We start from the raw sequence: 25692 nt of genomic DNA on the forward strand, positions 1-25692 counted from the left end.
AGGACAGTTAACTAGAGTTATAGCCCCATACAGGCTGGGAGACATGAGGAGGACAGTTAACTAGAGTTATAGCCCCATACAGGCTGGGAGACATGAGGAGGACAGTTAACTAGAGTTATTATAGTCCCATACAGGCTGGGAGACATGAGGAGGACAGTTAACTAGAGTTATTATAGCCCCATACAGGCTGGGAGACATGAGGAGGACAGTTAACTAGAGTTATTATAGTCCCATACAGGCTGGGAGACATGAGGACGACAGTTAACTAGAGTTATAGCCCCATACAGGCTCGGAGACATGAGGAGGACAGTTAACTAGAGTTATAGTCCCATACAGGCTGGGAGACATGAGGAGGACAGTTAACTAGAGTTATTATAGTCCCATACAGGCTGGGAGACATGAGGAGGACAGTTAACTAGAGTTATAGTCCCATACAGGCTGGGAGACATGAGGAGGACAGTTAACTAGAGTTATAGTCCCATACAGGCTGGGAGACATGAGGAGGACAGTTAACTAGAGTTATAGTCCCATACAGGCTGGGAGACATGAGGATGACAGTTAACTAGAGTTATTATAGTCCCATACAGGCTGGGAGACATGAGGAGGACAGTTAACTAGAGTTATTATAGCCCCATACAGGCTGGGAGACATGAGGAGGACAGTTAACTAGAGTTATTATAGTCCCATACAGGCTGGGAGACATGAGGAGGACAGTTAACTAGATTTATTATAGTCCCATACAGGCTGGGAGACATGAGGAGGACAGTTAACTAGAGTTATAGCCCCATACAGGCTGGGTGACATGAGGAGGACAGTTAACTAGAGTTATTATAGCCCCATACAGGCTGGGAGACATGAGGAGGACAGTTAACTAGAGTTATAGCCCCATACAGGCTGGGAGACATGAGGAGGACAGTTAACTAGAGTTATAGTCCCATACAGGCTGGGAGACATGAGGAGGACAGTTAACTAGAGTTATTATAGTTCCATACAGGCTGGGAGACATGAGGAGGACAGTTAACTAGAGTTATTATAGTCCCATACAGGCTGGGAGACATGAGGAGGACAGTTAACTAGAGTTATTATAGCCCCATACAGGCTGGGAGACATGAGGAGGACAGTTAACTAGAGTTATTATAGTCCCATACAGGCTGGGAGACATGAGGAGGACAGTTAACTAGATGTATTATAGTCACATACAGGCTGGGAGACATGAGGAGGACAGTTAACTAGAGTTATAGCCCCATACAGGCTGGGAGACATGAGGAGGACAGTTAACTAGAGTTATTATAGCCCCATACAGGCTGGGAGACATGAGGAGGACAGTTAACTAGAGTTATAGCCCCATACAGGCTGGGAGACATGAGGAGGACAGTTAACTAGAGTTATAGTCCCATACAGGCTGGGAGACATGAGGAGGACAGTTAACTAGAGTTATTATAGTTCCATACAGGCTGGGAGACATGAGGAGGACAGTTAACTAGAGTTATTATAGCCCCATACAGGCTGGGAGACATGAGGAGGACAGTTAACTAGAGTTATTATAGTCCCATACAGGCTGGGAGACATGAGGAGGACAGTTAACTAGAGTTATTATAGCCCCATACAGGCTGGGAGACATGAGGAGGACAGTTAACTAGAGTTATAGCCCCATACAGGCTGGGAGACATGAGGAGGACAGTTAACTAGAGTTATTATAGTCCCATACAGGCTGGGAGACATGAGGAGGACAGTTAACTAGAGTTATTATAGCCCCATACAGGCTGGGAGACATGAGGAGGACAGTTAACTGGAGTTATAGCCCCATACAGGCTGGGAGACATGAGGAGGACAGTTAACTAGAGTTATTATAGTTCCATACAGGCTGGGAGACATGAGGAGGACAGTTAACTAGAGTTATTATAGTTCCATACAGGCTGGGAGACATGAGGAGGACAGTTAACTAGAGTTATAGTCCCATACAGGCTGGGAGACATGAGGAGGACAGTTAACTAGAGTTATTATAGTCCCATACAGGCTGGGAGACATGAGGAGGACAGTTAACTAGAGTTATTATAGCCCCATACAGGCTGGGAGACATGAGGAGGACAGTTAACTAGAGTTATAGCCCCATACAGGCTGGGAGACATGAGGAGGACAGTTAACTAGAGTTATTATAGTTCCATACAGGCTGGGAGACATGAGGAGGACAGTTAACTAGAGTTATTATAGTTCCATACAGGCTGGGAGACATGAGGAGGACAGTTAACTAGAGTTATAGTCCCATACAGGCTGGGAGACATGAAGAGGACAGTTAACTAGAGTTATTATAGTCCCATACAGGCTGGGAGACATGAGGAGGACAGTTAACTAGAGTTATAGTCCCATACAGGCTGGGAGACATGAGGAGGACAGTTAACTAGAGTTATTATAGTCCCATACAGGCTGGGAGACATGAGGAGGACAGTTAACTAGAGTTATAGCCCCATACAGGCTGGGAGACATGAGGAGGACAGTTAACTAGAGTTATTATATCCCCATACAGGCTGGGAGACATGAGGAGGACAGTTAACTAGAGTTATAGCCCCATACAGGCTGGGAGACATGAGGAGGACAGTTAACTAGAGTTATAGTCCCATACAGGCTGGGAGACATGAGGAGGACAGTTAACTAGAGTTATTATAGTTCCATACAGGCTGGGAGACATGAGGAGGACAGTTAACTAGAGTTATTATAGTCCCATACAGGCTGGGAGACATGAGGAGGACAGTTAACTAGAGTTATTATAGCCCCATACAGGCTGGGAGACATGAGGAGGACAGTTAACTAGAGTTATTATAGTCCCATACAGGCTGGGAGACATGAGGAGGACAGTTAACTAGAGTTATTATAGTCCCATACAGGCTGGGAGACATGAGGAGGACAGTTAACTAGAGTTATTATAGTTCCATACAGGCTGGGAGACATGAGGAGGACAGTTAACTAGAGTTATAGTCCCATACAGGCTGGGAGACATGAAGAGGACAGTTAACTAGAGTTATTATAGTCCCATACAGGCTGGGAGACATGAGGAGGACAGTTAACTAGAGTTATTATAGCCCCATACAGGCTGGGAGACATGAGGAGGACAGTTATCTAGAGTTATAGCCCCATACAGGCTGGGAGACATGAGGAGGACAGTTAACTAGAGTTATTATAGTTCCATACAGGCTGGGAGACATGAGGAGGACAGTTAACTAGAGTTATTATAGTTCCATACAGGCTGGGAGACATGAGGAGGACAGTTAACTAGAGTTATAGTCCCATACAGGCTGGGAGACATGAAGAGGACAGTTAACTAGAGTTATTATAGTCCCATACAGGCTGGGAGACATGAGGAGGACAGTTAACTAGAGTTATAGTCCCATACAGGCTGGGAGACATGAGGAGGACAGTTAACTAGATTTATTATAGTCCCATACAGGCTGGGAGACATGAGGAGGACAGTTAACTAGAGTTATAGCCCCATACAGGCTGGGAGACATGAGGAGGACAGTTAACTAGAGTTATTATATCCCCATACAGGCTGGGAGACATGAGGAGGACAGTTAACTAGAGTTATAGCCCCATACAGGCTGGGAGACATGAGGAGGACAGTTAACTAGAGTTATAGTCCCATACAGGCTGGGAGACATGAGGAGGACAGTTAACTAGAGTTATTATAGTTCCATACAGGCTGGGAGACATGAGGAGGACAGTTAACTAGAGTTATTATAGTCCCATACAGGCTGGGAGACATGAGGAGGACAGTTAACTAGAGTTATTATAGCCCCATACAGGCTGGGAGACATGAGGAGGACAGTTAACTAGAGTTATTATAGTCCCATACAGGCTGGGAGACATGAGGAGGACAGTTAACTAGATTTATTATAGTCCCATACAGGCTGGGAGACATGAGGAGGACAGTTAACTAGAGTTATAGCCCCATACAGGCTGGGAGACATGAGGAGGACAGTTAACTAGAGTTATTATAGCCCCATACAGGCTGGGAGACATGAGGAGGACAGTTAACTAGAGTTATAGCCCCATACAGGCTGGGAGACATGAGGAGGACAGTTAACTAGAGTTATTGTCCCATACAGGCTGGGAGACATGAGGAGGACAGTTAACTAGAGTTATTATAGTTCCATACAGGCTGGGAGACATGAGGAGGACAGTTAACTAGAGTTATAGCCCCATACAGGCTGGGAGACATGAGGAGGACAGTTAACTAGAGTTATAGTCCCATACAGGCTGGGAGACATGAGGATGACAGTTAACTAGAGTTATTATAGTCCCATACAGGCTGGGAGACATGAGGAGGACAGTTAACTAGAGTTATTATAGTCCCATACAGGCTGGGAGACATGAGGAGGACAGTTAACTAGAGTTATTTTAGCCCCATACAGGCTGGGAGACATGAGGAGGACAGTTAACTAGAGTTATTATAGTCCCATACAGGCTGGGAGACATGAGGAGGACAGTTAACTAGATTTATTATAGTCCCATACAGGCTGGGAGACATGAGGAGGACAGTTAACTAGAGTTATAGCCCCATACAGGCTGGGAGACATGAGGAGGACAGTTAACTAGAGTTATTATAGCCCCATACAGGCTGGGAGACATGAGGAGGACAGTTAACTAGAGTTATAGCCCCATACAGGCTGGGAGACATGAGGAGGACAGTTAACTAGAGTTATAGTCCCATACAGGCTGGGAGACATGAGGAGGACAGTTAACTAGAGTTATTATAGTTCCATACAGGCTGGGAGACATGAGGAGGACAGTTAACTAGAGTTATTATAGTCCCATACAGGCTGGGAGACATGAGGAGGACAGTTAACTAGAGTTATTATAGCCCCATACAGGCTGGGATACATGAGGAGGACAGTTAACTAGAGTTATTATAGTCCCATACAGGCTGGGAGACATGAGGAGGACAGTTAACTAGATTTATTATAGTCCCATACAGGCTGGGAGACATGAGGAGGACAGTTAACTAGAGTTATAGCCCCATACAGGCTGGGAGACATGAGGAGGACAGTTAACTAGAGTTATTATAGCCCCATACAGGCTGGGAGACATGAGGAGGACAGTTAACTAGAGTTATAGCCCCATACAGGCTGGGAGACATGAGGAGGACAGTTAACTAGAGTTATAGTCCCATACAGGCTGGGAGACATGAGGAGGACAGTTAACTAGAGTTATTATAGTTCCATACAGGCTGGGAGACATGAGGAGGACAGTTAACTAGAGTTATTATAGCCCCATACAGGCTGGGAGACATGAGGAGGACAGTTAACTAGAGTTATTATAGTCCCATACAGGCTGGGAGACATGAGGAGGACAGTTAACTAGAGTTATTATAGCCCCATACAGGCTGGGAGACATGAGGAGGACAGTTAACTAGAGTTATAGCCCCATACAGGCTGGGAGACGTGAGGAGGACAGTTAACTAGAGTTATTATAGTCCCATACAGGCTGGGAGACATGAGGAGGACAGTTAACTAGAGTTATAGCCCCATACAGGCTGGGAGACATGAGGAGGACAGTTAACTAGAGTTATAGCCCCTACAGGCTGGGAGACATGAGGAGGACAGTTAACTAGAGTTATAGCCCCATACAGGGTGGGAGACATGAGGAGGACAGTTAACTAGAGTTATAGCCCCATACAGGCAGGGAGACATGAGGAGGACAGTTAACTAGAGTTATAGCCCCATACAGGCAGGGAGACATGAGGAGGACAGTTAACTAGAGTTATTATAGTCCCATACAGGCTGGGAGACATGAGGAGGACAGTTAACTAGAGTTATAGTCCCATACAGGCTGGGAGACATGAGGAGGACAGTTAACTAGAGTTATAGTCCCATACAGGCTGGGAGACATGAGGAGGACAGTTAACTAGAGTTATAGTCCCATACAGGCTGGGAGACATGAGGATGACAGTTAACTAGAGTTATTATAGTCCCATACAGGCTGGGAGACATGAGGAGGACAGTTAACTAGAGTTATTATAGTCCCATACAGGCTGGGAGACATGAGGAGGACAGTTAACTAGAGTTATTATAGCCCCATACAGGCTGGGAGACATGAGGAGGACAGTTAACTAGAGTTATTATAGTCCCATACAGGCTGGGAGACATGAGGAGGACAGTTAACTAGATTTATTATAGTCCCATACAGGCTGGGAGACATGAGGAGGACAGTTAACTAGAGTTATAGCCCCATACAGGCTGGGTGACATGAGGAGGACAGTTAACTAGAGTTATTATAGCCCCATACAGGCTGGGAGACATGAGGAGGACAGTTAACTAGAGTTATAGCCCCATACAGGCTGGGAGACATGAGGAGGACAGTTAACTAGAGTTATAGTCCCATACAGGCTGGGAGACATGAGGAGGACAGTTAACTAGAGTTATTATAGTTCCATACAGGCTGGGAGACATGAGGAGGACAGTTAACTAGAGTTATTATAGTCCCATACAGGCTGGGAGACATGAGGAGGACAGTTAACTAGAGTTATTATAGCCCCATACAGGCTGGGAGACATGAGGAGGACAGTTAACTAGAGTTATTATAGTCCCATACAGGCTGGGAGACATGAGGAGGACAGTTAACTAGATGTATTATAGTCCCATACAGGCTGGGAGACATGAGGAGGACAGTTAACTAGAGTTATAGCCCCATACAGGCTGGGAGACATGAGGAGGACAGTTAACTAGAGTTATTATAGCCCCATACAGGCTGGGAGACATGAGGAGGACATTTAACTAGAGTTATAGCCCCATACAGGCTGGGAGACATGAGGAGGACAGTTAACTAGAGTTATAGTCCCATACAGGCTGGGAGACATGAGGAGGACAGTTAACTAGAGTTATTATAGTTCCATACAGGCTGGGAGACATGAGGAGGACAGTTAACTAGAGTTATTATAGCCCCATACAGGCTGGGAGACATGAGGAGGACAGTTAACTAGAGTTATTATAGTCCCATACAGGCTGGGAGACATGAGGAGGACAGTTAACTAGAGTTATTATAGCCCCATACAGGCTGGGAGACATGAGGAGGACAGTTAACTAGAGTTATAGCCCCATACAGGCTGGGAGACATGAGGAGGACAGTTAACTAGAGTTATTATAGTCCCATACAGGCTGGGAGACATGAGGAGGACAGTTAACTACAGTTATTATAGCCCCATACAGGCTGGGAGACATGAGGAGGACAGTTAACTAGAGTTATAGCCCCATACAGGCTCGGAGACATGAGGAGGACAGTTAACTAGAGTTATTATAGTTCCATACAGGCTGGGAGACATGAGGAGGACAGTTAACTAGAGTTATTATAGTTCCATACAGGCTGGGAGACATGAGGAGGACAGTTAACTAGAGTTATAGTCCCATACAGGCTGGGAGACATGAAGAGGACAGTTAACTAGAGTTATTATAGTCCCATACAGGCTGGGAGACATGAGGAGGACAGTTAACTAGAGTTATTATAGCCCCATACAGGCTGGGAGACATGAGGAGGACAGTTATCTAGAGTTATAGCCCCATACAGGCTGGGAGACATGAGGAGGACAGTTAACTAGAGTTATTATAGTTCCATACAGGCTGGGAGACATGAGGAGGACAGTTAACTAGAGTTATTATAGTTCCATACAGGCTGGGAGACATGAGGAGGACAGTTAACTAGAGTTATAGTCCCATACAGGCTGGGAAACATGAAGAGGACAGTTAACTAGAGTTATTATAGTCCCATACAGGCTGGGAGACATGAGGAGGACAGTTAACTAGAGTTATAGTCCCATACAGGCTGGGAGACATGAGGAGGACAGTTAACTAGATGTATTATAGTCCCATACAGGCTGGGAGACATGAGGAGGGCAGTTAACTAGAGTTATAGCCCCATACAGGCTGGGAGACATGAGGAGGACAGTTAACTAGAGTTATTATAGCCCCATACAGGCTGGGAGACATGAGGAGGACAGTTAACTAGAGTTATAGCCCCATACAGGCTGTGAGGCATGAGGAGGACAGTTAACTAGAGTTATAGTCCCATACAGGCTGGGAGACATGAGGAGGACAGTTAACTAGAGTTATTATAGTTCCATACAGGCTGGGAGACATGAGGAGGACAGTTAACTAGAGTTATTATAGTCCCATACAGGCTGGGAGACATGAGGAGGACAGTTAACTAGAGTTATTATAGCCCCATACAGGCTGGGAGACATGAGGAGGACAGTTAACTAGAGTTATTATAGTCCCATACAGGCTGGGAGACATGAGGAGGACAGTTAACTAGATTTATTATAGTCCCATACAGGCTGCGAGACATGAGGAGGACAGTTAACTAGAGTTATAGCCCCATACAGGCTGGGAGACATGAGGAGGACAGTTAACTAGAGTTATTATAGCCCCATACAGGCTGGGAGACATGAGGAGGACAGTTAACTAGAGTTATAGCCCCATACAGGCTGGGAGACATGAGGAGGACAGTTAACTAGAGTTATAGTCCCATACAGGCTGGGAGACATGAGGAGGACAGTTAACTAGAGTTATTATAGTTCCATACAGGCTGGGAGACATGAGGAGGACAGTTAACTAGAGTTATAGCCCCATACAGGCTGGGAGACATGAGGAGGACAGTTAACTAGAGTTATAGTCCCATACAGGCTGGGAGACATGAGGATGACAGTTAACTAGAGTTATTATAGTCCCATACAGGCTGGGAGACATGAGGAGGACAGTTAACTAGAGTTATTATAGTCCCATACAGGCTGGGAGACATGAGGAGGACAGTTAACTAGAGTTATTTTAGCCCCATACAGGCTGGGAGACATGAGGAGGACAGTTAACTAGAGTTATTATAGTCCCATACAGGCTGGGAGACATGAGGAGGACAGTTAACTAGATTTATTATAGTCCCATACAGGCTGGGAGACATGAGGAGGACAGTTAACTAGAGTTATAGCCCCATACAGGCTGGGAGACATGAGGAGGACAGTTAACTAGAGTTATTATAGCCCCATACAGGCTGGGAGACATGAGGAGGACAGTTAACTAGAGTTATAGCCCCATACAGGCTGGGAGACATGAGGAGGACAGTTAACTAGAGTTATAGTCCCATACAGGCTGGGAGACATGAGGAGGACAGTTAACTAGAGTTATTATAGTTCCATACAGGCTGGGAGACATGAGGAGGACAGTTAACTAGAGTTATTATAGTCCCATACAGGCTGGGAGACATGAGGAGGACAGTTAACTAGAGTTATTATAGCCCCATACAGGCTGGGATACATGAGGAGGACAGTTAACTAGAGTTATTATAGTCCCATACAGGCTGGGAGACATGAGGAGGACAGTTAACTAGATTTATTATAGTCCCATACAGGCTGGGAGACATGAGGAGGACAGTTAACTAGAGTTATAGCCCCATACAGGCTGGGAGACATGAGGAGGACAGTTAACTAGAGTTATTATAGCCCCATACAGGCTGGGAGACATGAGGAGGACAGTTAACTAGAGTTATAGCCCCATACAGGCTGGGAGACATGAGGAGGACAGTTAACTAGAGTTATAGTCCCATACAGGCTGGGAGACATGAGGAGGACAGTTAACTAGAGTTATTATAGTTCCATACAGGCTGGGAGACATGAGGAGGACAGTTAACTAGAGTTATTATAGCCCCATACAGGCTGGGAGACATGAGGAGGACAGTTAACTAGAGTTATTATAGTCCCATACAGGCTGGGAGACATGAGGAGGACAGTTAACTAGAGTTATTATAGCCCCATACAGGCTGGGAGACATGAGGAGGACAGTTAACTAGAGTTATAGCCCCATACAGGCTGGGAGACGTGAGGAGGACAGTTAACTAGAGTTATTATAGTCCCATACAGGCTGGGAGACATGAGGAGGACAGTTAACTAGAGTTATAGCCCCATACAGGCTGGGAGACATGAGGAGGACAGTTAACTAGAGTTATAGCCCCTACAGGCTGGGAGACATGAGGAGGACAGTTAACTAGAGTTATAGCCCCATACAGGCTGGGAGACATGAGGAGGACAGTTAACTAGAGTTATAGCCCCATACAGGCAGGGAGACATGAGGAGGACAGTTAACTAGAGTTATAGCCCCATACAGGCTGGGAGACATGAGGAGGACAGTTAACTAGAGTTATTATAGTCCCATACAGGCTGGGAGACATGAGGAGGACAGTTAACTAGAGTTATAGCCCCATACAGGCTGGGAGACATGAGGAGGACAGTTAACTAGAGTTATAGTCCCATACAGGCTGGGAGACATGAGGAGGACAGTTAACTAGAGTTATAGTCCCATACAGGCTGGGAGACATGAGGATGACAGTTAACTAGAGTTATTATAGTCCCATACAGGCTGGGAGACATGAGGAGGACAGTTAACTAGAGTTATTATAGTCCCATACAGGCTGGGAGACATGAGGAGGACAGTTAACTAGAGTTATAGCCCCATACAGGCTGGGAGACATGATGAGGACAGTTAACTAGAGTTATTATAGTCCCATACAGGCTGGGAGACATGAGGAGGACAGTTAACTAGATTTATTATAGTCCCATACAGGCTGGGAGACATGAGGAGGACAGTTAACTAGAGTTATAGTCCCATACAGGCTGGGAGACATGAGGAGGACAGTTAACTAGAGTTATTATAGTTCCATACAGGCTGGGAGACATGAGGAGGACAGTTAACTAGAGTTATTATAGTCCCATACAGGCTGGGAGACATGAGGAGGACAGTTAACTAGAGTTATTATAGCCCCATACAGGCTGGGAGACATGAGGAGGACAGTTAACTAGAGTTATTATAGTCCCATACAGGCTGGGAGACATGAGGAGGACAGTTAACTAGATTTATTATAGTCCCATACAGGCTGGGAGACATGAGGAGGACAGTTAACTAGAGTTATAGCCCCATACAGGCTGGGAGACATGAGGAGGACAGTTAACTAGAGTTATTATAGCCCCATACAGGCTGGGAGACATGAGGAGGACAGTTAACTAGAGTTATAGCCCCATACAGGCTGGGAGACATGACGAGGACAGTTAACTAGAGTTATAGTCCCATACAGGCTGGGAGACATGAGGAGGACAGTTAACTAGAGTTATTATAGTTCCATACAGGCTGGGAGACATGAGGAGGACAGTTAACTAGAGTTATTATAGCCCCATACAGGCTGGGAGACATGAGGAGGACAGTTAACTAGAGTTATTATAGTCCCATACAGGCTGGGAGACATGAGGAGGACAGTTAACTAGAGTTATTATAGCCCCATACAGGCTGGGAGACATGAGGAGGACAGTTAACTAGAGTTATAGCCCCATACAGGCTGGGAGACATGAGGAAGACAGTTAACTAGAGTTATTATAGTCCCATACAGGCTGGGAGACATGAGGAGGACAGTTAACTAGAGTTATAGCCCCATACAGGCTGGGAGACATGAGGAGGACAGTTAACTAGAGTTATAGCCCCTACAGGCTGGGAGACATGAGGAGGACAGTTAACTAGAGTTATAGCCCCATACAGGCTGGGAGACATGAGGAGGACAGTTAACTAGAGTTATAGCCCCATACAGGCAGGGAGACATGAGGAGGACAGTTAACTAGAGTTATAGCCCCATACAGGCTGGGAGACATGAGGAGGACAGTTAACTAGAGTTATAGTCCCATACAGGCTGGGAGACATGAGGAGGACAGTTAACTAGAGTTATTATAGTCCCATACAGGCTGGGAGACATGAGGAGGACAGTTAACTAGAGTTATTATAGCCCCATACAGGCTGGGAGACATGAGGAGGACAGTTAACTAGAGTTATAGCCCCATACAGGCTGGGAGACATGAGGAGGACAGTTAACTAGAGTTATTATAGTCCCATACAGGCTGGGAGACATGAGGAGGACAGTTAACTAGAGTTATAGCCCCATACAGGCTGGGAGACATGAGGAGGACAGTTAACTAGAGTTATTATAGTCCCATACAGGCTCGGAGACATGAGGAGGACAGTTAACTAGAGTTATTATAGTCCCATACAGGCTGGGAGACATGAGGAGGACAGTTAACTAGAGTTATTATAGTTCCATACAGGCTGGGAGACACGAGGAGGACAGTTAACTAGAGTTATTATAGTTCCATACAGGCTGGGAGACATGAGGAGGACAGTTAACTAGAGTTATTATAGTCCCATACAGGCTGGGAGACATGAGGAGGACAGTTAACTAGAGTTATAGCCCCATACAGGCTGGGAGACATGAGGAGGACAGTTAACTAGAGTTATAGTCCCATACAGGCTGGGAGACATGATGAGGACAGTTAACTAGAGTTATAGCCCCATACAGGCTGGGAGACATGAGGAGGACAGTTAACTAGAGTTATTATAGTCCCATACAGGCTGGGAGACATGAGGAGGACAGTTAACTAGAGTTATAGCCCCATACAGGCTGGGAGACATGAGGAGGACAGTTAACTAGAGTTATTATAGTTCCATACAGGCTGGGAGACATGAGGAGGACAGTTAACTAGAGTTATTATAGTTCCATACAGGTTGGGAGACATGAGGAGGACAGTTAACTAGAGTTATTATAGCCCCATACAGGCTGGGAGACATGAGGAGGACAGTTAACTAGAGTTATTATAGTCCCATACAGGCTGGGAGACATGAGGAGGACAGTTAACTAGAGTTATTATAGCCCCATACAGGCTGGGAGACATGAGGAGGACAGTTAACTAGAGTTATAGCCCCATACAGGCTGGGAGACATGAGGAGGACAGTTAACTAGAGTTATTATAGTCCCGTACATTCTGGGAGACATGAGGAGGACAGTTAACTAGAGTTATAGTCCCATACAGGCTGGGAGACATGAGGAGGACAGTTAACTAGAGTTATTATAGCCCCATACAGGCTGGGAGACATGAGGAGGACAGTTAACTAGAGTTACAGCCCCATACAGGCTGGGAGACATGAGGAGGACAGTTAACTAGAGTTATTATAGTCCCATACAGGCTGGGAGACATGAGGAGGACAGTTAACTAGAGTTATAGCCCCATACAGGCTGGGAGACATGAGGAGGACAGTTAACTAGAGTTATTATAGTCCCATACAGGCTGGGAGACATGAGGAGGACAGTTAACTAGAGTTATAGCCCCATACAGGCTGGGAGACATGAGGAGGACAGTTAACTAGAGTTATAGTCCCATACAGGCTGGGAGACATGATGAGGACAGTTAACTAGAGTTATAGCCCCATACAGGCTGGGAGACATGAGGAGGACAGTTAACTAGAGTTATAGCCCCATACAGGCTGGGAGACATGAGGAGGACAGTTAACTAGAGTTATTATAGTTCCATACAGGCTGGGAGACATGAGGAGGACAGTTAACTAGAGTTATTATAGTTCCATACAGGCTGGGAGACATGAGGAGGACAGTTAACTAGAGTTATTATAGCCCCATACAAGCTGGGAGACATGAGGAGGACAGTTAACTACAGTTATTATAGTCCCATACAGGCTGGGAGACATGAGGAGGACAGTTAACTAGAGTTATTATAGCCCCATACAGGCTGGGAGACATGAGGAGGACAGTTAACTAGAGTTATAGCCCCATACAGGCTGGGAGACATGAGGAGGACAGTTAACTAGAGTTATTATAGTCCCATACAGGCTGGGAGACATGAGGAGGACAGTTAACTAGAGTTATAGCCCCATACAGGCTGGGAGACATGAGGAGGACAGTTAACTAGAGTTATAGCCCCATACAGGCTGGGAGACATGAGGAGGACAGTTAACTAGAGTTATAGCCCCATACAGGCAGGGAGACATGAGGAGGACAGTTAACTAGAGTTATAGCCCCATACAGGCTGGGAGACATGAGGAGGACAGTTAACTAGAGTTATAGTCCCATACAGGCTGGGAGACATGAGGAGGACAGTTAACTAGAGTTATTATAGTCCCATACAGGCTGGGAGACATGAGGAGGACAGTTAACTAGAGTTATAGCCCCATACAGGCTGGGAGACATGAGGAGGACAGTTAACTAGAGTTATAGCCCCTACAGGCTGGGAGACATGAGGAGGACAGTTAACTAGAGTTATAGCCCCATACAGGCTGGGAGACATGAGGAGGACAGTTAACTAGAGTTATTATAGTCCCATACAGGCTGGGAGACATGAGGAGGACAGTTAACTAGAGTTATAGCCCCATACAGGCTGGGAGACATGAGGAGGACAGTTAACTAGAGTTATTATAGTCCCATACAGGCTGGGAGACATGAGGAGGACAGTTAACTAGAGTTATTATAGTCCCATACAGGCCTGGGAGACATGAGGAGGACAGTTAACTAGAGTTATTATAGTTCCATACAGGCTGGGAGACACGAGGAGGACAGTTAACTAGAGTTATTATAGTTCCATACAGGCTGGGAGACATGAGGAGGACAGTTAACTAGAGTTATTATAGTCCCATACAGGCTGGGAGACATGAGGAGGACAGTTAACTAGAGTTATAGCCCCATACAGGCTGGGAGACATGAGGAGGACAGTTAACTAGAGTTATAGTCCCATACAGGCTGGGAGACATGATGAGGACAGTTAACTAGAGTTATAGCCCCATACAGGCTGGGAGACATGAGGAGGACAGTTAAATAGAGTTATAGTCCCATACAGGCTGGGAGACATGAGGAGGACAGTTAACTAGAGTTATAGCCCCATACAGGCTGGGAGACATGAGGAGGACAGTTAACTAGAGTTATTATAGTCCCATACAGGCTGGGAGACATGAGGAGGACAGTTAACTAGAGTTATAGCCCCATACAGGCTGGGAGACATGAGGAGGACAGTTAACTAGAGTTATTATAGTTCCATACAGGCTGGGAGACATGAGGAGGACAGTTAACTAGAGTTATTATAGTCCCATACAGGCTGGGAGACATGAGGAGGACAGTTAACTAGAGTTATAGCCCCTACAGGCTGGGAGACATGAGGAGGACAGTTAACTAGAGTTATAGCCCCATACAGGCTGGGAGACATGAGGAGGACAGTTAACTAGAGTTATTATAGTCCCATACAGGCTGGGAGACATGAGGAGGACAGTTAACTAGAGTTATAGCCCCATACAGGCTGGGAGACATGAGGAGGACAGTTAACTAGAGTTATTATAGTCCCATACAGGCTGGGAGACATGAGGAGGACAGTTAACTAGAGTTATTATAGTCCCATACAGGCATGGGAGACATGAGGAGGACAGTTAACTAGAGTTATTATAGTTCCATACAGGCTGGGAGACACGAGGAGGACAGTTAACTAGAGTTATTATAGTTCCATACAGGCTGGGAGACATGAGGAGGACAGTTAACTAGAGTTATTATAGTCCCATACAGGCTGGGAGACATGAGGAGGACAGTTAACTAGAGTTATAGCCCCATACAGGCTGGGAGACATGAGGAGGACAGTTAACTAGAGTTATAGTCCCATACAGGCTGGGAGACATGATGAGGACAGTTAACTAGAGTTATAGCCCCATACAGGCTGGGAGACATGAGGAGGACAGTTAAATAGAGTTATAGTCCCATACAGGCTGGGAGACATGAGGAGGACAGTTAACTAGAGTTATAGCCCCATACAGGCTGGGAGACATGAGGAGGACAGTTAACTAGAGTTATTATAGTCCCATACAGGCTGGGAGACATGAGGAGGACAGTTAACTAGAGTTATAGCCCCATACAGGCTGGGAGACATGAGGAGGACAGTTAACTAGAGTTATTATAGTTCCATACAGGCTGGGAGACATGAGGAGGACAGTTAACTAGAGTTATTATAGTTCCATACAGGCTGGGAGACATGAGGAGGACAGTTAACTAGAGTTATAGTCCCATACAGGCTGGGAGACATGAGGAGGACAGTTAACTAGAGTTATTATAGTCCCACAAAGGCTGGGAGACATGAGGAGGACAGTTAACTAGAGTTATTATAGCCCCATACAGGCTGGGAGACATGAGGAGGACAGTTAACTAGAGTTATAGCCCCATACATGCTGGGAGACATGAGGAGGACAGTTAACTAGAGTTATAGCCCCATACAGGCTGGGAGACATGAGGAGGACAGTTAACTAGAGTTATTATAGTCCCATACAGGCTGGGAGACATGAGGAGGACAGTTAACTAGAGTTATTATAGCCCCATACAGGCTGGGAGACATGAGGAGGACAGTTAACTAGAGTTATAGCCCCATACAGGCTGGGAGACATGAGGAGGACAGTTATCTAGAGTTATAGCCCCATACAGGCTGGGAGACATGAGGAGGACAGTTAACTAGAGTTATTATAGTCCCATACAGGCTGGGAGACATGAGGAGGACAGTTAACTAGAGTTATTATAGCCCCATACATGCTGGGAGACATGAGGAGGACAGTTAACTAGAGTTATTATAGTCCCATACAGGCTGGGAGACATGAGGAGGACAGTTAACTAGAGTTATAGCCCCATACAGGCTCGGAGACATGAGGAGGACAGTTAACTAGAGTTATAGTCCCATACAGGCTGGGAGACATGAGGAGGACAGTTAACTAGAGTTATAGCCCCATACAGGCTGGGAGACATGAGGAGGACAGTTAACTAGAGTTATTATAGTCCCATACAGGCTATGAGACATGAGGAGGACAGTTAACTAGAGTTATAGCCCCATACAGGCTGGGAGACATGAGGAGGACAGTTAACTAGAGTTATTATAGTTCCATACAGGCTGGGAGACATGAGGAGGACAGTTAACTAGAGTTATTATAGTTCCATACAGGCTGGGAGACATGAGGAGGACAGTTAACTAGAGTTATAGTCCCATACAGGCTGGGAGACATGAGGAGGACAGTTAACTAGAGTTATTATAGTCCCATAAAGGCTGGGAGACATGAGGAGGACAGTTAACTAGAGTTATTATAGCCCCATACAGGCTGGGAGACATGAGGAGGACAGTTAACTAGAGTTATAGCCCCATACATGCTGGGAGACATGAGGAGGACAGTTAACTAGAGTTATAGCCCCATACAGGCTGGGAGACATGAGGAGGACAGTTAACTAGAGTTATTATAGTCCCATACAGGCTGGGAGACATGAGGAGGACAGTTAACTAGAGTTATTATAGCCCCATACAGGCTGGGAGACATGAGGAGGACAGTTAACTAGAGTTATAGCCCCATACAGGCTGGGAGACATGAGGAGGACAGTTATCTAGAGTTATAGCCCCATACAGGCTGGGAGACATGAGGAGGACAGTTAACTAGAGTTATTATAGTCCCATACAGGCTGGGAGACATGAGGAGGACAGTTAACTAGAGTTATTATAGCCCCATACAGGCTGGGAGACATGAGGAGGACAGTTAACTAGAGTTATTATAGTCCCATACAGGCTGGGAGACATGAGGAGGACAGTTAACTAGAGTTATAGCCCCATACAGGCTCGGAGACATGAGGAGGACAGTTAACTAGAGTTATAGTCCCATACAGGCTGGGAGACATGAGTACAGTTAACTAGAGTTATTATAGTCCCATACAGGCTGGGAGACATGAGGAGGACAGTTAACTAGAGTTATAGTCCCATACAGGCTGGGAGACATGAGGAGGACAGTTAACTAGAGTTATAGTCCCATACAGGCTGGGAGACATGAGGAGGACAGTTAACTAGAGTTATAGTCCCATACAGGCTGGGAGACATGAGGAGGACAGTTAACTAGAGTTATAGTCCCATACAGGCTGGGAGACATGAGGAGGACAGTTAACTAGAGTTATTATAGTCCCATACAGGCTGGGAGACATGAGGAGGACAGTTAACTAGAGTTATTATAGTCCCATACAGGCTGGGAGACATGAGGACAGTTAACTAGAGTTATTATAGCCCCATACAGGCTGGGAGACATGAGGAGAACAGTTAACTAGAGTTATTATAGTCCCATACAGGCTGGGAGACATGAGGAGGACAGTTAACTAGAGTTATTATAGTCCCATACAGGCTGGGAGACATGAGGAGGACAGTTAACTAGAGTTATAGCCCCATACAGGCTGGGAGACATGAGGAGGACAGTTAACTAGAGTTATTATAGCCCCATACAGGCTGGTAGACATGAGGAGGACAGTTATCTAGAGTTATAGCCCCATACAGGCTGGGAGACATGAGGAGGACAGTTAACTAGAGTTATAGTCCCATACAGGCTGTGAGACATGAGGAGGACAGTTAACTAGAGTTATTATAGTCCCATACAGGCTGGGAGACATGAGGAGGACAGTTAACTTGTCTGTAGGTAACTCTACATCCTGCTGGGAGAAATGAGGGCAGTTAACTAGCTCCTACAAGGCCCTACAGCTCTATCCTACAGCTAGCTAACTCTATAACAGCCTGGGAGAAATGAGGGCAGTTAACTAGCTCCTACAAGGCCCTACAGCTCTATCCTACAGCTAGCTAACTCTATAACAGCCTGGGAGAAATGAGGGCAGTTAACTAGCTCCTACAAGGCCCTACAGCTCTATCCTACAGCTAGCTAACTCTATAACAGCCTGGGAGAAATGAGGGCAGTTAACTAGCTCTTACAAGGCCCTACAGCTCTATCCTACAGCTAGCTAACTCTATAACAGCCTGGGAGAAATGAGGGCAGTTAACTAGCTCCTACAAGGCCCTACAGCTCTATCCTACAGCTAGCTAACTCTATAACAGCCTGGACGAAATGAGGGCAGTTAAATAGCCTGTAGCTTGTACAGGGACAACAGTTAGTTCCTGAGGGCAGAACATCCACTTGTAGCTATTTTTAAAAGGAGGTTAACTCCTCTACAAAATATTCTATCTACCTTAGACAGAGATTAGAGGCCAGATGGAGTCATTATAAGAATCCCTATAAGAACTGTGTGGTATAATAAAAATACTATCTATCTATCACTGGTAATCTGTTATAAGAAACACCCAGTGAGATCACTCTGAGAACCTCGCCTGGGTGTTACTGTAAACTGCCTTCATCCCCTTCTACCAGCTTCTAAACTTCACTGAGAACCTCACCGGGCGGTTACTGTAAACCGCCTTCATCCCCTTCTACCAGCTTCTAAATGTCACTAAAGGTCACTAAAGTTCAATTTAATCCTGACACTGTACCCTTGAGTTGGCCCAGAGTGACTGTACAGAGAATTGACTTAATCACAGGACAGACAGACTGCACAGGACAGGAGTGAGGAAAAACTCCAGGTGAATGGGATCAGTAAAGAGATGCATGGCGGGAAACATTAGTTATTAATTGGTCTTTAATCTTGACTTTATCTTGAGTTATGTGACGTACAGAAACTTGACTTAGTCACACAGAACAAACAGTGTAGAGGAGAGAAAATCTCCTGATGAATACAGTGTTAACCATGTCGTTGGCTGCCCTTTAGATTCACTGAGAATTCTCCCCTCAACAGTTGTTGTTCTCATCACCTTGACGATCTGATCTGTCTCTACATGAAGTCACAGGTTTCATACCTGGGCGGTGGCACGCTATTCTGGCACCCTATTCTCTATACAGTGCACTACTTTTGACCAGGGCCTATAGGTAGTGCACTTTATAGGGAATAGGGTACCATTTAAGATGTATCTTTGCAATGTGGCAATGTTTTTATTAGTACCCTGCCATATTTATTAGTACCCTACCATCCAACTGTTTCTAGCATGCCTCAGATTCCCAAACACACCCAAGGCCTGGTTTATAGCTCTGGGAAGGCCCTTCGATTTCAGTTTACAGTAGATTAACTCAACATGTTCTTTACAGCCTGTTTTAAAACAATCTCATCATTGTAAGCAGCCTGTAGACCCACTCTCATAAAGACCTGGTTATCTGTACCGTTCCTCTGTGATCGTACTAGTGAAGCTACAGGATGGCTCCCAAATGGCACCCTATTCCCTATTTGGGCCCTAGTCAAAAGTAGTGCACTATATAGAGAATAGGGTGCCATTTGTGATATAACCAAATTGACTCCAGCTGAAAGGCAAAGCTCTGCAGTGTGCGTCTCCCTTTCTTTCTGCTTTCTTGGAACTACCAGCAGTGTTCCAAGCTCTGTTGGCAGCGTTTCTAGTCCAACCCAGTGAAAAGTTCAGGAAAAGTAGGAAATATAAGACAGAGCTAGCTTTCAGCACAGCGGTGCTCATGTCAGTCTACACTCTGTATTAAAGACACTGTAAATTATGACCAGTCTAAAATAATGCCTCCAGGTCTAAAATAGTCTGAGGATTTCTCTGCTTCCTCTGACTAATCTACTGTGCTTTAGCTTTTCAATGAGCTAAGCTGAGGCCCTTGGTTTTGGCTGGGCTGCCGTTGCACCGCCTCAGTGTTGGCTTTCATTAAAAGGCTACACGAACATGCTCGCACACACACACACACACACACACACACACACACACACACACACACACACACACACACACACACACACACACACACAAAGAGAAGAGAGAGTCCAGCTGGAGAGAGTTCTAGGAATCCTTCACAGGGTGAAGGAAGCAGGTGTCAGGCCTGTGAATGGCCAGCCTTGTCCCCCTGACTCCCCCTCAGTATCCCCCATCCCCTCCTGCCTTCCCTCAGCCTCCCCATGGGCCTCTCTCTTCCTAGTCACCTAAAAGAAACCAGAATCAGCTTTTCTCCCTCCCTTCCAAATAGAAACTCCCCTTGTAAAAACACACAGCATCACCACTATGCCAGTTAGCCCAGACATTCAGCACAGTGGAACTACTCTAAGATATCTCTCCTCTAACGCTGTGTAAAGAGAGGCTTGGTTCAGCCCACTGTGTCTTGAGTAATCACGGAATTCCACTGTAAACTCAAACTAAGGAGGAGTGAAGGGACAGCCCTGTCGTGTTCCACAAAAAAAACTCATTTTTAAAAGCCATTCAGAATAGGTGACAGGTGGCCATTTTGAAATGTCTCTGTAGCTGTCAGATACCTCCATAATCACATGCTCATCAGTTAACTGGACTCTGTTGAATGTTCTATATGTTATTTTCTTTCTTTCGTGCAACATATACCATGTACATTTAAACATTTACACAGTCTCTTGTTGGATACATTCATACCATCCTATCCGTCATGGTCAGTGCTTGTCTGACCATGTAGGGAATATCTGAAAACAGAAAATCCAGTGCGTTGTAACTGGTGTCCATTCGTTCATTCAGAACATGCAATATACCTCACTATCTCTATAACACTTTGCACAGTCAGTCAGACAATCAGTCAGTCAGGTAGTCGGTCAGTCAGCCAATTCAGTTATGATTGTAGATATTTCTTCTCTAGTCTAGTTCAGTGTCAGCAGCCAGTCAGGAAGCTGATCCTCTAATGCCCTTTCACACTATTCCAATACCCACAATTCCTTTTACTGACCACTTAAACATAAGATGGTCCAACCTGAACAATGTCTAGGTAATGGTCATATGTACCTCTACAATTTGAATTTGGTTCAAAGAGACAAAGTGAAGAGTGTAAGATAACAGTTGTTTAAAAATTTCCCCTTTTGAAACTGAAACCTCACTGAGGGTGTCCAGGATTGACTGAGAGATGCCAGGTGTGTTTTTGACCAGCGCTCTAGACTTTGATTATTATAGTGAGTATATTACTAGACATTTATTTGTTAGATTTCAATATTATTTTCTGGCTTTCTGTTATTTCCATGTTTTATTTGAACTACTACGGTGTTATTTTGTGTTTTGTACATTTTGTTATTATCACCTGTGTGTGTGTTCATATCATGTTTTTTAATTGATTTGCTACATTATTTAATTTTTCTCATGCTTGATTGATGCTAAGCATTACGAATAGAACGTCAGGACATTATTCATTTATCTCGTAATCTCAGAAAACTCTACATCTTTGTCTGTAACGCAAAGACATCGCAGGGAAATGATTCAGGAAGTTGTAATTTCAGAGCAAATTAAACCCAACTGTTGTGAATATATTTGTCATCGCGTTCTCTTTCAGAGTGACGCTTAACCATATAAACAACAACAGCTGTTTAAATGTTCATATATTATCTCATTCCAGCCTATTTTACTCTCATCACGTCCTATCCAAAACACAATGCATCATTCCGGAACTACTTATCAAAACATCACAACTGGCGTGACTTTCAGGATCTGCATTTTGGAGCTAGATAAGGTTAAGCTCATGTCATTACAATAAATGACGGTGACTACCAAGGAATGGGGAAAATATAAAATCCTTGAACAAAATGACTTCAGGTTTTTATCATGTTGTTGTTACAAGTTATGCTGTGTTTTTGACCCTGAACCCTGCTCTGGGTTATAAAACGATGCCATTAGGCTACACAAGAGCTGTGACTAATTATCATGGTTGAGATTTGATGGAATTGTGGTTAAATAAAACAGTGATCATTCCATAACAAACCTATAGCTATATTCAGCAGACAATTGATGGCGCAGCACGAACACAATTTGTATAACACTTTGTGTATGAGTAAATTTAAACGAGAGGCGGAACTCAAATATGAACTCGAGTTTTTAATCTTCTCTGAAAATGATTTACTTAGATTGACTTTAATCTCACTGCAAAAGGGACAGATGCAGTAGAATGTATTCTCTTATGTTCAGAATGTTGTATCTATAGTTTAATGTTGGATTTTTGACATGGTCTGTGTTGCATCTAGGACATGCCAAACAGCCATCAACTGTAGCAGAACGGTGACAGGTGAACGCCTATTCCAAAGGATAATGATATTTCATTTTATGCCATGTATGTACACTGCTTACTTCACCTAAAACCAATGTATCTGGCCTAACCTCATTTAATGGATTGTATTTATTTTGAACTTTGTACTATATTCTTGACTGTGATTCATTTGACAATTCAAGTAATAGATTCATTATCAATTCATGTTCTTTTTCTTAGTTTGCTTATTACTTTGTATTTCTTTATACTATTTAGTTTATGCTCTAGTCTAGTAGAGTTGCTCTCAGAAAACAAGGCAAAAAAATGGTCATATTCAAGACTCCCCTTGAGGAGATTTTCAGTCAGTCACCGGTATACATTGTCAGGGATACAAAACGTTCTCATCGACCGTCTTTAATAATATCAGTCACTGATAGTGGATAATCACTTTATTAAATGATGTCAGACAAAGTGCCATCGTGGTGCAGTACCATATGCATGTATTGCTCGTGCTCCCGGGGCGGCAGGTAGCCTAGTGGTTAGAGAGCGTTGGACTATTAACCGAAAGGTTGCAAGATAGAATCCCCCGAGCTGACGACGTAAAAATCTGTCGTGCTGCCCCCTGAACAAGGCAGTTAACCCACCGTTCCTAGGCTGTCATTGAAAATAAGAATTTCTACCTTAACTGACTTTTGCCTAGTTAAATAAAAATAAATTGGGAAGAGCGATGTACCATTTATACTTATACTGTTCCCCTTTATCAGCTGACATCGTCATAGTAACTGAGAACACATCCTGCCTAAAGCCAGATCTGATAGTCACCAAAGTGGTCAGGTACAGATGAATGTTCATAACTACATGATTCCTCTTTAGACACGTCCCTAGTAAAGACAGCATTTCATTGCTGTTACTACTAGTTCTAGCCTGCTTCTCAGCAGAGGGAGAGCTGTTTGAGGCCACACTCTCTCTCTCTCCCTGTGTGTGTGTGGTAGCTAGATGGAAAGACATGGGATATTTTCTCTACAAGACTCCAGTAGTCTGACAAGGTATATATCATAAGTGGGTACAGAACATTCTGCTCTTGCAGAAGAAACACATCCTTCATCAGTCTCAGGCTACCAATATTGTACCTTTTTTGCTTTTAGCACCATTAAGCTTTGAAATTACCCACAAGAGAACAAGCAGTCTGGGAAGAGGTCTCTACCTCCATATCTCTTAATGAGGACCTGCTCACAAGAGAACAAGCGGTCTGGGAAGAGGTCTCTACCTCCATATCTCTTAATGAGGACCTGCTCACAAGAGAACAAGAGGCCTGGGAAGAGGTCTCTACCTCCATATCTCTTAATGAGGACCTGCTCACAAGAGAACAAGAGGCCTGGGAAGAGGTCTCTACCGCCATATCTCTTAATGAGGACCTGCTCACAAGAGAACAAGAGGTCTGGGAAGAGGTCTCTACCGCCATATCTCTTAATGAGGACCTGCGTTGCTTTTATAACCACAGCGGGAGGGTTGTCCTGCGTCTTTGTGAGGATTTGGTTTCCTGTGGTTACCATGGCAGCAAGACGCTCTGTTACCTCATGCTCCGTTATGATGTCAGCAGGTGACTGTGGTGCAAAATGACACCCTAGTTTCTCTAGTCCACTGCTCTGTTCCAAAGTAGTGCACTTTAAAATGAAGTAGGGTGCCATTTCAGATATATACAATACACTGAACTGTGTTCATAATGTCCAACACAGTAGACTGTGTTCATAATGTCCAATACAGTAGACTGTGTTCATAATGTCCAGTACAGTAGACTGTATTCATAATGTCCAGTACAGTAGACTGTGTTCATAATGTCCAATACAGTAGACTGTGTTCATAATGTCCAATACAGTAGACTGTGTTCATAATGTCCAGTACAGTAGACTGTGTTCATAATGTCCAATACAGTAGACTGTGTTCATAATGTCCAGTACAGTAAACTGTGTTCATATCTGTCAACGAGGGCCTCTGAAGTCCATACGAACGGTCACATGATAATTCCTCTAAGCTCTATTGGAGGAAACCTGTAGGAATGTTGCAGTCCTCCACCTTGTTACTTTGGTTGTCTTGATCCTTGTTTGATCACACAAAATATAGAATCACTGCTGCCAGCAGAAATATGTGGCTGGAAGTTTCCATTCGGGCAGAAATATGTGGCTGGAAGTTTCCATTCGGGCAGAAATATGTCTCCTACTGTACTGTTAAGTGTGGTCTCTGAGACCAAGTAGTCTACGGGCTAAGCTAACATTCTGTAGCTCTAGTATCAATATGGGGAATACACAGTATATCTGAGGTGACCCCCCCCCCCCCCCCCTCTTTAGAGTGGTAGAATGATTTCCAATCAGGGTTGAATCACTGAAGAAATGATTAATTGATCACCTTGTGTGTCTCTGTGCTGCCCTGTAAACATACCAACAGAACCTGCCTTCTAAATGGGGGCACGTGGTGTTTAAGCTCATCGTTAGTTTGCTGTAAGAGTAGTGTTATGATAACGCTGTCTGTGTTTGCCTGAAGTCAATCACACCGATGGCTTTACCTGTACCAGCTTTGGAAAAAAATGAACCCTCTTTAGAGTCTAAATGATGTCTTCTATAATATTGACGAATATTTGTCCCAGTATGTATATATATATTTTTTTCACGATCGACCACAGCTATGCTGCCATGGGAACCATAATGTGTATACATCTCAATGAAACTCAGTCACTATGTTGAGGTATCCCAGCTGTACAGTTCCCTGCAAACATGAATGTACAGAATGCCAGAAATGTACAGTCATTCCTGTGCTGGTCTGATGTGTCTCTCTGCTCCGTCTACCTTTTTTTATGAGGTTATTTTTTACTTCCTAGATGATATTTTGTGATGACTATGTCCTATGCAAATATGAAAAAATTAACAGGATTATACAATATAATGTTATGTTGTCTTAACTTGTATGCATGGATTTGTGAAGTTTACATTTGGTAAATTAAATTCATAAATTAGCA

The 25692-nt window shown here is 44.5% G+C and overlaps 1 protein-coding gene across 1 annotated transcript in view; it reads left to right on the forward strand.

Moving 5' to 3' along the window:
• Positions 1 to 25692, forward strand: part of LOC106591806 (Krueppel-like factor 9) — an 86102-nt gene extending 60410 nt beyond the window's left edge. The window contains exon 2 of the mRNA XM_045689747.2: positions 1 to 25692. This exon is cut by the window's left edge and continues 17650 nt beyond it. The gene's annotated coding sequence lies outside the window, so the exon portion shown is untranslated.

This window comes from Salmo salar, chromosome 11, assembly GCF_965601325.2.
Source record: "Salmo salar chromosome 11, fSalSal1, whole genome shotgun sequence".
NCBI classification, from domain to species: domain Eukaryota; kingdom Metazoa; phylum Chordata; class Actinopteri; order Salmoniformes; family Salmonidae; genus Salmo; species Salmo salar.